At 41.5% G+C, this 14,159-nt stretch overlaps 1 long non-coding RNA gene across 1 annotated transcript; it reads right to left on the bottom strand.

Annotated features, from left to right (window-relative positions):
- Positions 1 to 3,915: 3,915 nt before the first annotated feature.
- Positions 3,916 to 14,159, bottom strand: LOC141276324 (uncharacterized). Its single transcript, XR_012325668.1, has 3 exons — positions 13,884 to 14,159; positions 5,112 to 9,861; positions 3,916 to 4,034 (listed from the first exon to the last, which is right to left on the bottom strand). It is a non-coding gene; the product is annotated as an uncharacterized lncRNA (long non-coding RNA).

Below are 14,159 nucleotides of genomic sequence, written 5' to 3'. Positions count from 1 at the left end.
CCACCCATTTAATTGTGAGTGAATATTAAACAGGAATATGAGTCAAAATGAAAGGACAAAGATGAATATCTACTTAAGACTGACTTCTCTCAATTGCTATTCAAATTCTTAGGTACTTCTGCACTTTAAGACCATATCATTCCAATAATAGGCAATGAAGATGATTTATTCCATTTACGTGGAGGTAAATTTTGTGCATATTTATACATTGTATAGGTTGTTAATCACTGTTTAAAGATAGTGATAGTGTGCCTACAACTGTTTAATTATCTTTATCTTGTCTTGCCTGCTGTCCAAAGACATAAGAAAATATATTATTATCATGTAAGTGATAATCACAATTATAATAATGCTTTACCAATAATGCTTTAATATAAATAATGAGCTTAACCTTTCAAAGCACTCTTAGGTATATGAGCTAATTTATACATCATTAGAGCTCATTATTCCTTATATACATTTTTCTGAGATGTGAAATGGCATCTTGTCTTCACAAGATGAAGATGGGATGGATTTTAGACATCTCAAAAATTAAGTATACTTTATTTCTATATGTGTATTATACTTCAATACAAAGTTTAAAGACTTTGATAATATAACATGCATTTTGATTCGGTATCAGAAATTACTAAGACTGAGTGGGCTAAGTCAATTCTCAAGAAAGGATATAGGTAGCTTTTATTTTTCCTTCAATAAAAATTTATAAAAGTGTCTTTTTTAATTTTTTTTGGCGGTACGCGGGCCTCTCACTGTTGTGGCCTCTCCCGTTGAGGACCACAGGCTCCGGACGCGCAGGCTCAGCGGCCATGGCTCACGGGCCCAGCCGCTCCGCGGCATGTGGGATCTTCCCGGACCGGGGCATGAACCCGTGTCCCCTGCATCGGCAGGTGGACTCTCAACTACTGCGCCACCAGGGAAGCCCCAAAGTGTCTTTTTTAAAGTCATAAACTGTCTATCCTTCAAAATAAGTTTTACCACATGATTTGGAGGTGCTCTTGGGCTCTCTGGGGATGGGATTGAAGTTCTGTTAGAATATCTTAGTTTAATTTTTAAGTTCTGAGAGAAGAAGGGGACAGAGAAGAAACGCATGTCTGTACAGAGCAGGGGAACTTTTGGTATAACTTCTTGGAAGTGGCTGTTTCAGGTGGTGAAAAGAGCATGGACTGTCCAGTTGTGCGGGTTTCAATCTCTGCTCTGTTATTTAAGCTCACCGAGCCTCGGTTTCCTCATCTCTAATACAAGAATGTGGCTTTGCAGAGTAAGTGCTCAATACCATTACTGCAGGCAGGAGACATCAACGAAACGACCCCTTGGATGTCCTTTAAATTCTAGACTTAAATCACTGTAAAATAGATGAACCAATTCCCTTTCAATAGTGAGTAGTTGAAAACATCCCCAAAGATGGCAGAATAAGCTATTAAAATGGGTTTTATAAAGAAAAAAAAACCTTCTTCCTTTGGCTTTTATCAACTATAAATGAAAGCTACTCTATTCATAGTCTAAAGCCGAGGAAATAAGCTTTTGTAACATGCTAATATTTTCACCTCAGGAAAATAATTGTTCCTAGGTAAGACAAGTGTTCCTACGCTTAACCCTACTGTTTGAAGTATAAGGATTTGTTATATTTTTTTGCCTGAATCGAAAAACCAAGGACGGTTTGAAAAACTTTAAGCAGTGATCAAGTGCCATGTAATTCTGAGTTATGAATTATCTGAGGACGTTAATGGAGCACGTTATAAATATTAATTAGTTTTTACCAACACCCTGTGGTAACAGCTTTATTACCCCTCCTCCCCTTTTAACAGGCAAGGAAACGAAGATTCCATGAGGCCAAGCACCTTACCCTGGGGATATGAGGAAGAAGTTGCCCAGCCAGAAAAGGGAATCAGAGAAGGTTGGAATCAGAGCCCTGTGTGTTTCCAACTTAAGAAGAGACTCGTTCCTTATGTATAAAAACATTTCTGCTTCTCTTCAGATTGATATAGTTGAGGGAAAGTGGTTTATGTGTCCTCCTGAGACTCTCAAAAATGTTAGCTATTTGTTTCCAGGACCTGCAATCACAAATCATGTGTTGGTAGTACTAACCCTTCCAACTTTGAGATCTAAATTTATTTAGTAAATTTCAGATTGTTCCTATAAATGGATTAAAAATGGAATTTAATAAAAACAATAAAAATCAAAAGCAACAAAGAAAATAAAAGATTTTCTCCCTAAGCAGATAAGTGATTTACATGTTTATTGTGGTTTTACTTTTAGATATTTGTCTCAACATTGTAACTTGTAAGGTAACCCACAGATTATTTTACAATCTCCTCTTCTGAGTGTTTAAAGGGCACTCAGTAAAGACTTACTGGTTGAAACACAGATACCCCTCCCAGTTATAGATCGACCAGTGACTAGTATAGAAAGTTTTATAATTGATAACACAGTGTATACACAGCTACTTATTCAAATATTCAGTTAATAAAGCACATTTACTGGTTTAACCAAGTAAGTTGTGATTAGAAGAAAGAGCCAGAATTAGCCATTATGACTTCAACTCAGTTAACTTTGATAAATAAACACCTCGTGTGATTTCTTCTTCAAAAGATAAAACTTTGACAACAGGAGTCTGATGTATGACTTTTAAAAAACAGAAAGAGATTGAATGTGTCAAGAGTCAGAAAAACATACATTGTCCAAATTTTGTTTTCCAAAAAATCACTTATCCTAGCCAAGAGTAAATAACAGAGGGTCCTTGATCATCAGTATTGGGTAGTATGAAAGATGGAAATCACCATCACTGGGTAGGTTTTTTTCCATAATAAACTACAATATTGGTTTATGTAGCATCCATGTAACTCTTTTCTGTTATACTTTTGGAGTTGCCGTGTTCAAAGTAACACCTGGAAATTGTTGACTATAATACAGAAAAATAGAATTGCATTTGGTCTTTTTTTTTTTTTCTCCTCATTTATTGAATTTGGTCTTATGAGCTAGGATTCAGCGTCGAGGTACTGCAGCATACTTCTGAAAATAAGCCTTGCAAATGTTTTCCACTAGAATATTTATGGATATAGCAATTTAGGCAGTCATTCCCTAGAGTAGATTATGACATGCCAGTAGCTGAAAGATGAGAATAAAACCTAAAGTGTCCAGTTGCAACTAGAGAGAGCCATAAAAAACCCACATTAAAAATATTTCTAAAAAGCACCTTTTTTTTTTTTAGATTGGTACTAAGTTAAAAAGATCCACACATTTGGGAAATTGTCTTTATGACTTTTTCTCACAGACCACTTTCCTTCCTGTTTGTCGATTAAAATAAATAACGCCTGAGATTTTAATTTTAGTTTCTCAAACAAGACAAAACCAGTTGAACTGCTTTATATTGTCTCCTGAGCCAGGAATTGAGGTCAACCGTCACGAAAAAATAACCACAATTTGACTTTTTGTGTTTTGTAGGTTAATACCAGCAAAGAAGGGGGTGAGTTGTTTATATCCTTAAAAATAATTTCAGAAGAAATGAAAGTCTTCAGCTCACTATTAATCATATTATTTCCCATTTTTTTTCCGGTGAAGAGTTTATAAATGCCAGTAAAGGCCTTCCTTTGTAGAAGTTACTGAGTTTAAATACATGTGAAATGCCATTGCTTCGATAGATAGCTTCATAGACAATGAGATCAAAGCTGTTAACATACATTTCAAGAGCCTTGGCCGATTGATGTTCTTACAACCGTCATATTTTAGAGACCTTTCGAAATCATGAGTTACATGAAATAGAGTAAAGAACCTAAGAAAAAATTAGGCAAGATTGTTTCATTGAGCTGTCCCTTTCCCCTCTGGGGCCTATTAACTACTACACAAACAAGGCTGCCTCTTATTTCGTCTTATTTGGCGTTGGTACACACCTCTAAGTGAGTGGCGCCAGTCCTCTAGAACTGGCTGTCTCCTCTTGAACAGTTTGTTATTCATATTTCAGTCGCTTTTTTTTTCATGCCTCTTTTTCACTTCATGACGTCAGGGTATCTGATACTGATCAAATCAATGGAGGTAGCCTAGGGTACAAGCATTTCAGAATAGGATGTTAATGCAGTACTGGGTATATCTCACTCACTGGCACAAGCTTTTTGATGTTGGAGCAGAAAAAAACTGTTCAGAAATGTCTCCTTGCCTCCCTCGCAGGGTTATAGTGGTTTACCAGGCCAAGAATTAAACAGAGAAGAAAGGAATCCATTTTTAAAGGCACATCCTTTAGATGACAGATGCAGAAGCCACATGTATTGGCATTTCATTACTTAGAATCTTATTCGAGTATCAATGTTTATCTGAACACAAAGGAGGACGGAGCCAAAGATTCAAACTGTGTTTAATTTGGACTCACGTAATTCATGCTTGGGAAAAACTTAGGGGTACGGAGTCTTCTGCCCATTCACGTGAAACACCCATTACCATTAATAGGGATAACCATATTTGTTGAAAAGAAAACCTGTCCTTTAGAACTAACTTAGACCTTAGGGACAGAAAGATGTCCCCAGCTAATAGCTGATGGGAATTGTACAGTCTCACATTTGCTCCCTGCTGACCTGGCATCACTGAATTTGGAAAAGCAGAGCCAGGTTCACCCGGGGGTAGCAGAGAAGAAAACTGTTTTGAAACAAAAAAAAAAAAAAAAAAAAAAAGAAAGAAAGGTGATTATACTTCAGGCTTTTAAATTGAGTCACAGAAGTCCCTGCCTAATTATATCATGAAAACAAGCTCCAAGTTCCTAGGAAAGAGAAGGTAGTGGTAGATTTATTCTTGTTTACTCCTTTCAACCAACCACACTTGAAAAGGTTTTCTTAAAATAATGAAATTAGACTCATCTGATTAGATGAAATATTTCAATTTGGAAACCAAATGACATTTCATTTTCAAGGATTCATGGTAAGGGAAAACAGATGGGAAAAATAATCTTGAGCCACAGAAAATCACAAACCTTGGGTTATATCCTATCACTAACCTTCTTGACCCCAGATGTGAACAAGAGGCCAGCCAGTCACTGAGGCAATACAGTATTAAAAAACCGTTGTGGGTGGAGCGTATTGGGAGGTGCTAAGGAGAGACAAGAAGTAACGGAAAAGCATAGTTCTTACCTTTAAAAAGTGTATGACAGGGCTTCCCTGGTGGTGCAGTGGTTGAGAGTCCGCCTGCCGATGCAGGGGACACAGGTTCGTGCCCCGGTCCGGGAAGATCCCACACGCCGCGGAGCGGCTGGGCCCGTGAGCCATGGCTACTGAGCCTGTGCGTCCGGAGCCTGTGCTCCGCAGTGGGAGAGGCCACAGCGGTGAGGGGCCCGCGTACCGCAAAAAAAAAAAAAAAAAAGAAATGGAATCAAACTAAATATTATGGGGTGATTTTTTCCACTTCCCAGATATCTCTTTTAATTGAAGTATAGTTGATTTACAATGTTGTGTTAAATTCTGCTGTACAGCAAAGTGACTCCGTTGTACATATATATATGTACATTCTTCTTCATAGTCTTTTCCATTATGGCTTATCTCAGGATATTGACTATAGTTCCCTGTGCTATACAGTGGGACCTTGTTGTCTGACTTACCAGATATCTTTAAACCTATTCCCTAGCACAGCAGAAGCTATCACCAAAGGGCCCAGACATGACAATATGCTCACAAGCTCCAATGTCAGGTTGGCTTTCAAATTCTGAGCTGGAGGAGGTATGTGAGCATTGAAAGTACCTTCCCTTGGATGTGCTTCTTGACTCAGAATGGCCCTTATCACGTCCCCTGCTGGATGTGTACCAGCCTCGTTCCCTGTCCTGAGCTCCAGCCGCTCTACCTCTCCATCCCGTGGCCTGAGCTCTCTCCGTATTCTCCTCAGAGACCTCTCTGCCCCCACGTGCAGTTGTCTGGGTTTGGCCTCCTCACCCCTCACCGTGGCAGATGCTTCTCTTCTCCTCTCCCTGCTCCAAACAGGGAGATCACTCTATACCACACACAGCATCTGGTCACTTTGTGCTTCAAATACTCCTGCAGCTTCCATTTTCTATAGGGCAAAGCCAAAGCTGCTCAGCCTCTGTGCAAAGCTCCCCATGGTCAAGGCTCTGCCTCCTTCCTCCTCCACCATCCCCTGTGCTCCAGAATCCCTTCTTCTGGAGCGGACCATATGCCTTCACCTGCGATACCCTGTCACACCCCCTCTATGCCCCAGATGTGCTTTCTCTCATCCTCCTGAAGAGAATCATTTGTCAAGATGCAGCTCCAATACCATCTACGAAGCCACCTTCATCTCCTGCAGGCTCCTCCTCTATCCTTTCATGTATTTTGTATCCCCTTCTAGCCGAGTGTTTACCACATTTAATTATAACTATTTGGCGATGAGCAACTGGAATATTTATCGTAGTACCCTCACCATTTCCTGTCCCACAGAGTAGATGGCACACGAATGTTTATTGAACAAGTAAATGAACATTAAAGAGAAGGACTACAGTCAATAGACCTTAGGGCAGTGGTTTCTAAACTTTACTGTGATAAGGATCATGACGGTGCTTGTTAAAATGCAGATGCTTTTTTTTCTTATTGAAGTATAGCTGATTTACAATGTTGGGTTAATTTCTGCTGTACAGCAAAGTGATTCGGTTACATACATATATATATATATATATACATTCTTTTTTTAAATATTCTTTTCCTTTATTGTTTATCATAGGATATGAATATAGTTCTCTGTGCTAGGACCTTGCTGTTTATCCATTGCATACATAATATCTTACATCTGCTAACCCCAATCTCCTACTCTATCCCTCCCTCAACCCCCTCCCCCTTGGTAACCACCATGCAGATGCTTTGGAATTACTCTCAGAGAGTCCACCTAATTTGTCAGGTGTGAAAATGTAGAGCTCAGGAATCTACATTTTAACAAGCATCTGAGATCACTCCGATGGCCTGTGAGAGGCCCTTGCAGATTATTAATGCAAAGCAAATAATCTGAAAAAAAAAAAGAAAAGAACCTTTGTTCCTGGAGCTGGCAGACACTGGAGAATGTGCTTATGCCCATAAGGGATGCCTTGATGTAGTGGTTGTTGGCGCTCCTGAGAATAAATGGATACTAGCCTAAGCTGAAGAAGACCACGGTGCAGTGAACTCCGTGAAGACTCTCACGATGCACCAGGCTCTATGTATACAAGGCCTGGACTCTTTCTTTTTCAGACCAATTGTCGTCAACTCCCATCTGTTTGTTTTGTTCCAAGAGTCACTATTTAGCCAGGCCCAAGCTGGCTTAATCATTAATATATTGCATTTCTGACAAGCCTCTCCCTGGATGTTCTCCAAGCATTTTAGCAGCTTTCAGCCTGTCTTCTCTCATTCCCTGAGGGAGGAACAAGTACAAGTTCACGCCAACGCATTCGAGAGGCATTGCTCAGAGCAGCTCCTGGGGCACCAGATGCAGGAGGGAGGGAAAGAGTGGGATAGCTCCCAGCCTCCTCTCCTCTGTTCCATCTCCTTTCCCCACCCACCCTGCCAAATGCTCCCTGGTGTCTTCAGCAGGTGGCTCCCACCCCTGCCTTCAAGTCTGCTCAGGCAATTTCCCTCCTGAGATAAATGAGCTCCGAAAAGATTCACGGGCTCTAGACGGTGCGGGACTGCCAAGAACCACATGTATCTGGTCAAAGTGAAGGCTCGAAACCACTAAGCAAAGGGCTCTTGCAGAGACAGAGGTGGACACAGCTTAGGCTCCTGTACAGAGGTGGGACTTTCAGGCAGCCAATGTCCACCGGGGGCAGAGCTCCAGTTCTCCGGGGTCCAGGCGCTCCAGCCTCGGCCACGTGGATCTGCCTAGACTTGCCCTGACTTCTCATTCCTGTGACTTTCCTTCTGGTAAACGCCTCTCAGCTCTACAGACTCTGATTTCCTCAGATCCACTGAGGTTAACCCAGTTGAATTAACCCAGTTTCTGATTTAGGTTCTTCTCTGACCCACATTTGCTAGGTCCTGCCTTCTCAGGCGTGGCCTCCTTGGCCTGCCTGGTCTTCAGCCTCATGACTCCAGCCTTGATGAAGACACACAGAGGATCAGCAGACCGTCTGTGGAAAACACTGAACTCTTCTCTGATTGTTTATGAGGAACATCTGACTTGTCAGTTTTCCGGAAGGATTTATATAAATGAAGGAAAGAGGAGAGGACTGCACTGGTACCTACCCCTTGGAAGTCTGTTCAGTGGTCTGCCCTCTGGAATTGTATTCCCTGATGCTTTGTGGAGATGGTTTGACCCCAACAGCTTGATTTCTAGTCTCAGGGGCCCTTCTGCATCAGTGTCTTCAGGTTTTGAAAAAGTAAACATACAGTAAAATGAACTCTGTGTGTGTATGTGTGTGTTGCGTCCGTTTCTATGAGTTTTAACACCTTTATAGATTCATGCAAATACCACCACTACCAGGATACAGAACAATTCCATCCCCTAGGAAACTCCCTCATGCTGTCCCTTTGAGTATCCAAGTTTTATTTTAAGGCCTTAAATCTCATAAAGATCACTAGGGAAAGGTTAAGCTCCATAGCAAAGTTAAAGAAGATAACCTGTGTTCAATATTTGAAGGGAATGGTCATTCAGGACTGAGTTACTTCTACAGGATGAGGACAGATTCTCACAATCCCAAGTTCTAAATGGGTTCTTAGGTTGTCTTCCCAAGGAAGTTGGCTCAGCTCTCCCTTCCTACTCAGACAAGCAAGAGCTACTTAGCTCATGGGCCATGTCTCTCTGTGGACAGCCTTTTCAGTGGGAGGGAAATGTCAGCTTCTGGGGCTGTCAGAGATCAAGGGTTCGTAGACTTCTTTTTTTTTAACATCTTTATTGGAGTGTAATTGCTTTACAATGGTGTGTTAGTTTCTGCTGTATAACAAAGTGAATCAGCTATACATATACATATATCCCCATACCTCCTTGACTTCTAGTGGAGGATAAATGTATTGGAATCATTTGGGTTTTCATTCTGCCTCTTCCACTCACACTAGCTGTGATATTAACCTCTCTGAGCTTAATATCCTCATGTTAACAATGAAGATCTTATGTATATTATGGGGTGGTTTGAAGGATGTCACAAGATCCTATACATAGGACATCTGCCACAAAACAGGCGCACAGTGAATGTGATTTTTTGCGTTTCTTTTCCCCATTTAATCCATCCCCCCCAGCCCGCCTCTAAACAGAACCCTCTCCAAACTAGCTCAGTCAGCGTTTATCTTATTTTTAAGCCCATAAGAGAAAAAAGATGGCTTAATCTTTCTCCTAACTCATCCCAGGATTTTTAACTTTCCCTGGCAGGAAATGATTTCTTAGAACTAACTTAAAACAATTAAAACCAACTTAAAACACTTTTTCTTTTTGGAGTAGTTCCACTATAGGGTCCTCAGCAGAAAAAGAGAGTAGCTGGCCGGGGCAACTCAGATGCTGTAGAGAAGAAAAGGCTGGATTACGTTGTGATAATACACACCCCCCAAATCTCAGTAGTGTTTTACAATAGTTTCTCATTCTTCCCCCCTCCAAAAAGAGGGATTGATGTAGCATAGAGGAATGGATGGATGGATAGATAAGTGATAAAGCAATGATAGCAAAATGTTAACTATAAAATCCAGGTGATGGGTTGTGGATTTCGGTTGTACACTTCTTTCAATTTTTCTGCCTATTTCAACATTTTTCACAATAAAAGTTTAGGGAGAAAAGTTTACTTCTCACTTATGCTCTAGGTCCAGTAAAGTTTGGCTAGGGTTCTGCTTCATGTCTTCTCACTCCAGGATGCGGGATGATGGATCATCTTGAAAGCGGACGGTTGCCATGGCAAAGGGAAAGAGAGCTCTGCTGGGTATTGCACAGGCGGTTGGCTGTTTCAGCCTGGAAGCAACACACATCGTTTCAGCTCACAACTCATTGGCCTGAGCTCCTCTCACATGGCCCTACCCCAGTCATGAGAGTGCAGTCCTGTCATGTGCCTAGGCAGGGGAGGGCTGGAAACATTTTGTGGGTAGCACAAAATGACGACCCTGACATAAATAGACTCCTTCAAAGCACTGCACACCTTAACCCCGTCATCATTAATAATACTAACATGAAAAGGCATATTCACTTCAAGAAACATCAGAGAGAAAACTCAGATGCTTTTTCTTACTCATCTACCTGCCTTCTTTCAGTCTCCTTTAAAGGGAGCAGGACTAACCCATTAAAGGCTAATATATTCCAAACTCCTTGGCTTTTTTTTTTTTTTTTCCCAGCCAGTCAGCCATCCAGCTAGCTCTTTCTAGAATCTCATCACTTTTTTTATTGAGTCAGCTCATTCTCACTGAGTCAGTCAGAAAACGTGGAAGCCATCCAGAGAACTCCAGAAAGGCAGAAGTTAGATGGAAGCTGGTGACGCTTTTCAGAAACGGGGTCATCAAAGAAAATATCTGAATAAACACGATTTCAAAATTATTCTTGACTCGACACTTTAGAGGAGTCAGGAAAGACTTCATAGCTGATGTGACATTTAAGTTGGCACTTGAAGGCATCTGCTAGGAAGAAAATGGAGCAGGGCATTCCAAGCAGAGGGTACAGGCTGTGCAGTGTCGAGGAGGCTGTCCCAGCTCTGAATACCTGAAGGAGAATCAGAAATCCACTGTGGGCAGAGGCTAGAGTGCCTGTCAGGATTACTATTCCAGCACAAGAGTGAGGCCAAAAATATTGTCATATTTTTCATTGGTCAGTAAATGGGGAATAAAATACCATACTTGCTAAAAAAAAACAGAATTAGTCTTATCTAGTGCTCGAACACTAGTTCCTATGACTTCAAGTAGTCAAGGTCCTCTTCAAGTAATTTGCTGTGCAGAGAGCTATAGGTTTCTAACTGAATACAGAGTTTCTAGAAATGGAATGCTTTTATTTATTGACAATAATTTAGAGTCATCTATATAGACTTAATCAATTCACAGTAATTTTGGGGGGGGGGAAGGCATTGATCTAGTAGACTGCAAATAAAGGAAGGCAAAACCACCGGTTAAAAAAACAAACACGGCGGGAGTGTGGGCACAGGATGAAGTCGTTTTAAATAAAAAGCTTCAGAAGGAGGGTGATGAGGAGAAGAGAAGGAAGGTGTTTTGCTTGTGACATTATTTAATCCTAACACACTCTGAAGTGGATAGTATTGTCACCATTTCACAAACGAGAAAACTGAGGGTCAAATAAAGTCATTTCTTGTAAAATCAGCTGTTTAAACTTGAGCCTTATTTTTCAAAATCTGAGACATTTTTCTTCTGTAAAACGGACATATGACATGCGCTGCCTACCTCACAGAGCTGTTGGGAGGATTAAAAGACATAACAAATAGGGACTTCCCTGGTGGCGCAGTGGTTAAGAATGTGCTTGCCAATTCAGGGAACACGGTTCGATCCCGGGTCCAGGAAGATCCCACATGCCGCGGAGCAACTAAGCCCGTGCGCCACAACTACTGAGCCTGTGCTCTAGAACTCGTGAGCCACAACTACTGAGCCTGTGCACGTAGAGGCCGTGCTCCACAAGAGGAACCGCCACAATGAGAAGCCCGTGCACCGCAATGAAGAGTAGCCCCCCGTCGCTGCAACTAGAAAAAGCCGGTGTGCAGCAACAAAGACCTAACACAGCCAAAAATAAATAAATTTAGTTTTAAAAAAAGAAGAAATAACAAATAGAACTTTTGACATCACTCTTGACATTTCTCAGATTTTAAGTTCTCTGATTCTGTCCGGATGTTTGCATATTATTAAGAACTGGGTCTTTGTAAAAGAGACTCTATGGGCTTCCCTGGTGGCGCGCAGTGGTTGAGAGTCCGCCTGCTGATGCAGGGGACACGGGTTCGTGCCCCGGTCCGGGAGGATCCCACATGCCGCGGAGCGGCTGGGCCCGTGAGCCATGGCTGCTGAGCCTGCGCGTATGAAACCTGTTTGTGGAGAAAGTCTTTCCCTAACATACCTTAAAATACATTACTTCAAACTATTTATTTTTAAATAATTAAAAATATTGTCTCTACATACATTCTCCTTCTCCTTCTTCTCCTTCTCTTCCCCCTCCCCCTCCTCTCTTTCCTTCTTTTCCTTCTCTTTCTCCTCCTCCTCTCCTTCCTTCCCCTCCTCCCCCTCATCTTCCTCTTCCTCCTTCTCCTTCATCATCTTCTTCTTCTTCATTTTTTGTATAAGACCAGAGCACAAGCTTTGACCATCACCCATGCATGGAATATTCTTTTAAACACCTTCAGTTTTCTTCTTTGCATTTTTAATACTTTTGTTTAAAAATGTATTTTGTCCCCTCTGACTTTTTAAACAAAATGTACCAAGTAATAATGTTATGTGCCAGTCACAATTTTATCTACATTAACGTATTTAATCCTCACAACCACTCTTTAAAGTAAATATTTTTATTATCTCCATTTTCCAAATGAAAAACTTTAAACACAGAACTTCCCTGGTGGTGCAGTGGTTAAGAATCCACCCGACAATGCAGGGGACAAGGGTTCGAGCCCTGGTCTGGGAAGATTCCCACGTGCCACGGAGCAACAAAGCCCATGCGCCACAACTACTGAGCCTGCGCTCTAGAGCCCGCGTGCCACAACTAGTGAAGCCCGTGCGCCTAGAGCCCGTGCTCCGCCACAAGAGAAGCCACCGCAATGAGAAGCCCGCGCGCCGCAGCGAAGAGTAGCCCCCTCTCCCCGCAGCTAGAGAAAGCCAGCACGCAGCAACGAAGACCCAATGCAGCCAAAAATAATTAATTAGTTTAAAAAATGTAAGCGCAGAGATATTAAGTGACTTGTCTAAGGTCACACAGTTAATAAGGATTTGAATTGTGGCATCTTGGCTCCAGAATCTGAACTGTTAAACACTGGGTCATGATGAAACATTTGTGAAAATAATGGATAATCTTCCTAAATAAGAGTCATGATGATGTATATCAATTTTTATTTGATATCCACAGAAACTATTGTGGTTTAATTCAGGATTATGTCCCTATCTATTATAGTTTTTGACTTATTTTATCTTCTTTCAACATTTTTTCTTGGTCCTCTCTCTGTGAAAAAAATTTATTTTCAGTATATCTGTCTCTACAAATTGCCTTCTTTCCTCTATTATTCTGCATCCAATTTCCTAAGAGCCAGACACTAGATCACCTTATAAGTTAGAACCGTCTTTAAAATACGAGTCATGAGGCTTTGAGTGAAGACCCAAGCCTTTAGTGGATGGACTTGGTGACATCTGTGACAGAGATCTTTACTTTTTGGCATGTTTTCTGTTCTCAACTGGGATCTGGATGGCTTAGATGGTTGGATAAGTGACTTCTCAATAAGCAAGGTGTCACAAAATAGAAATTCAAGGCATTTCTACTCTCCCACCTGTTCCAAAGTGTTTCAGTCATCATAATAATTAGAAGGATGGCCTAGTTCCTCAAGCTTCTGGGTAGCCACCCGATGCTTAGAAGTAGAGAGACATGGCTACAACTTGTATAAAAATAGCCTTCCAGATGGCTGAGGGGCAAAGTTACAACTCAGCAGCTTGATATAGCTGAGCACTTGAATCTGGAAGTAGGAGGAGAGCTATGCTGAGAAGTAGCCAGAGAGACTGGGCTTGAGTCCAATCATAAGTAGAACAGTAGATGCCAGGAGAGATCACTTAAGGTGGCAGATTAGCTGTTAAGATTTCCTGTTTACTTCATCTCCATCCCCTCCCCACCTCCCTTGATTCAACCTTACCTCTTAGCCTCAAGGGAAACATACACACATGCGCGCACACACACATTTAAACAAAATAAGGAGACTACAGTAGAGGTACAAACCATAAATCTTAATGTGCTTTAGAAGTCTACTAGCCGAACTCATCTTAGCCACAAGAAGAATGATGGTGAGCAGTTGAACTCACCCAGTGTGTCTCCGGGACTTCGACGCTCCAGCTTCTGGGCTGGGGCTCTTCGGTGGGAGGGTGTGTCCAGTGACATGGGCCATGTTTCCCCCAGCCCTGCCTTAAGTCATTCCCAACTCAAAAATGGAAATGGGCAAAAGCCGCAATATTGCTTCCACCCCTCAAGGCAAATACTAAGACTCTGATGGATGAGTCACTAGCTTGAGAGTCCTTGTTTCCCAAATGAAAATATTTACTCATCAAATGTTTCAATAGGCTAAGATATGTAGTTTTCAC

The sequence above is a fragment of the Tursiops truncatus genome, chromosome 14, assembly GCF_011762595.2.
Source record: "Tursiops truncatus isolate mTurTru1 chromosome 14, mTurTru1.mat.Y, whole genome shotgun sequence".
Lineage (NCBI taxonomy): Eukaryota > Metazoa > Chordata > Mammalia > Artiodactyla > Delphinidae > Tursiops > Tursiops truncatus.
The sequence above is the reverse complement of the archived record's forward strand: the minus strand, read 5'-3'. Positions and strand labels throughout refer to the sequence as shown.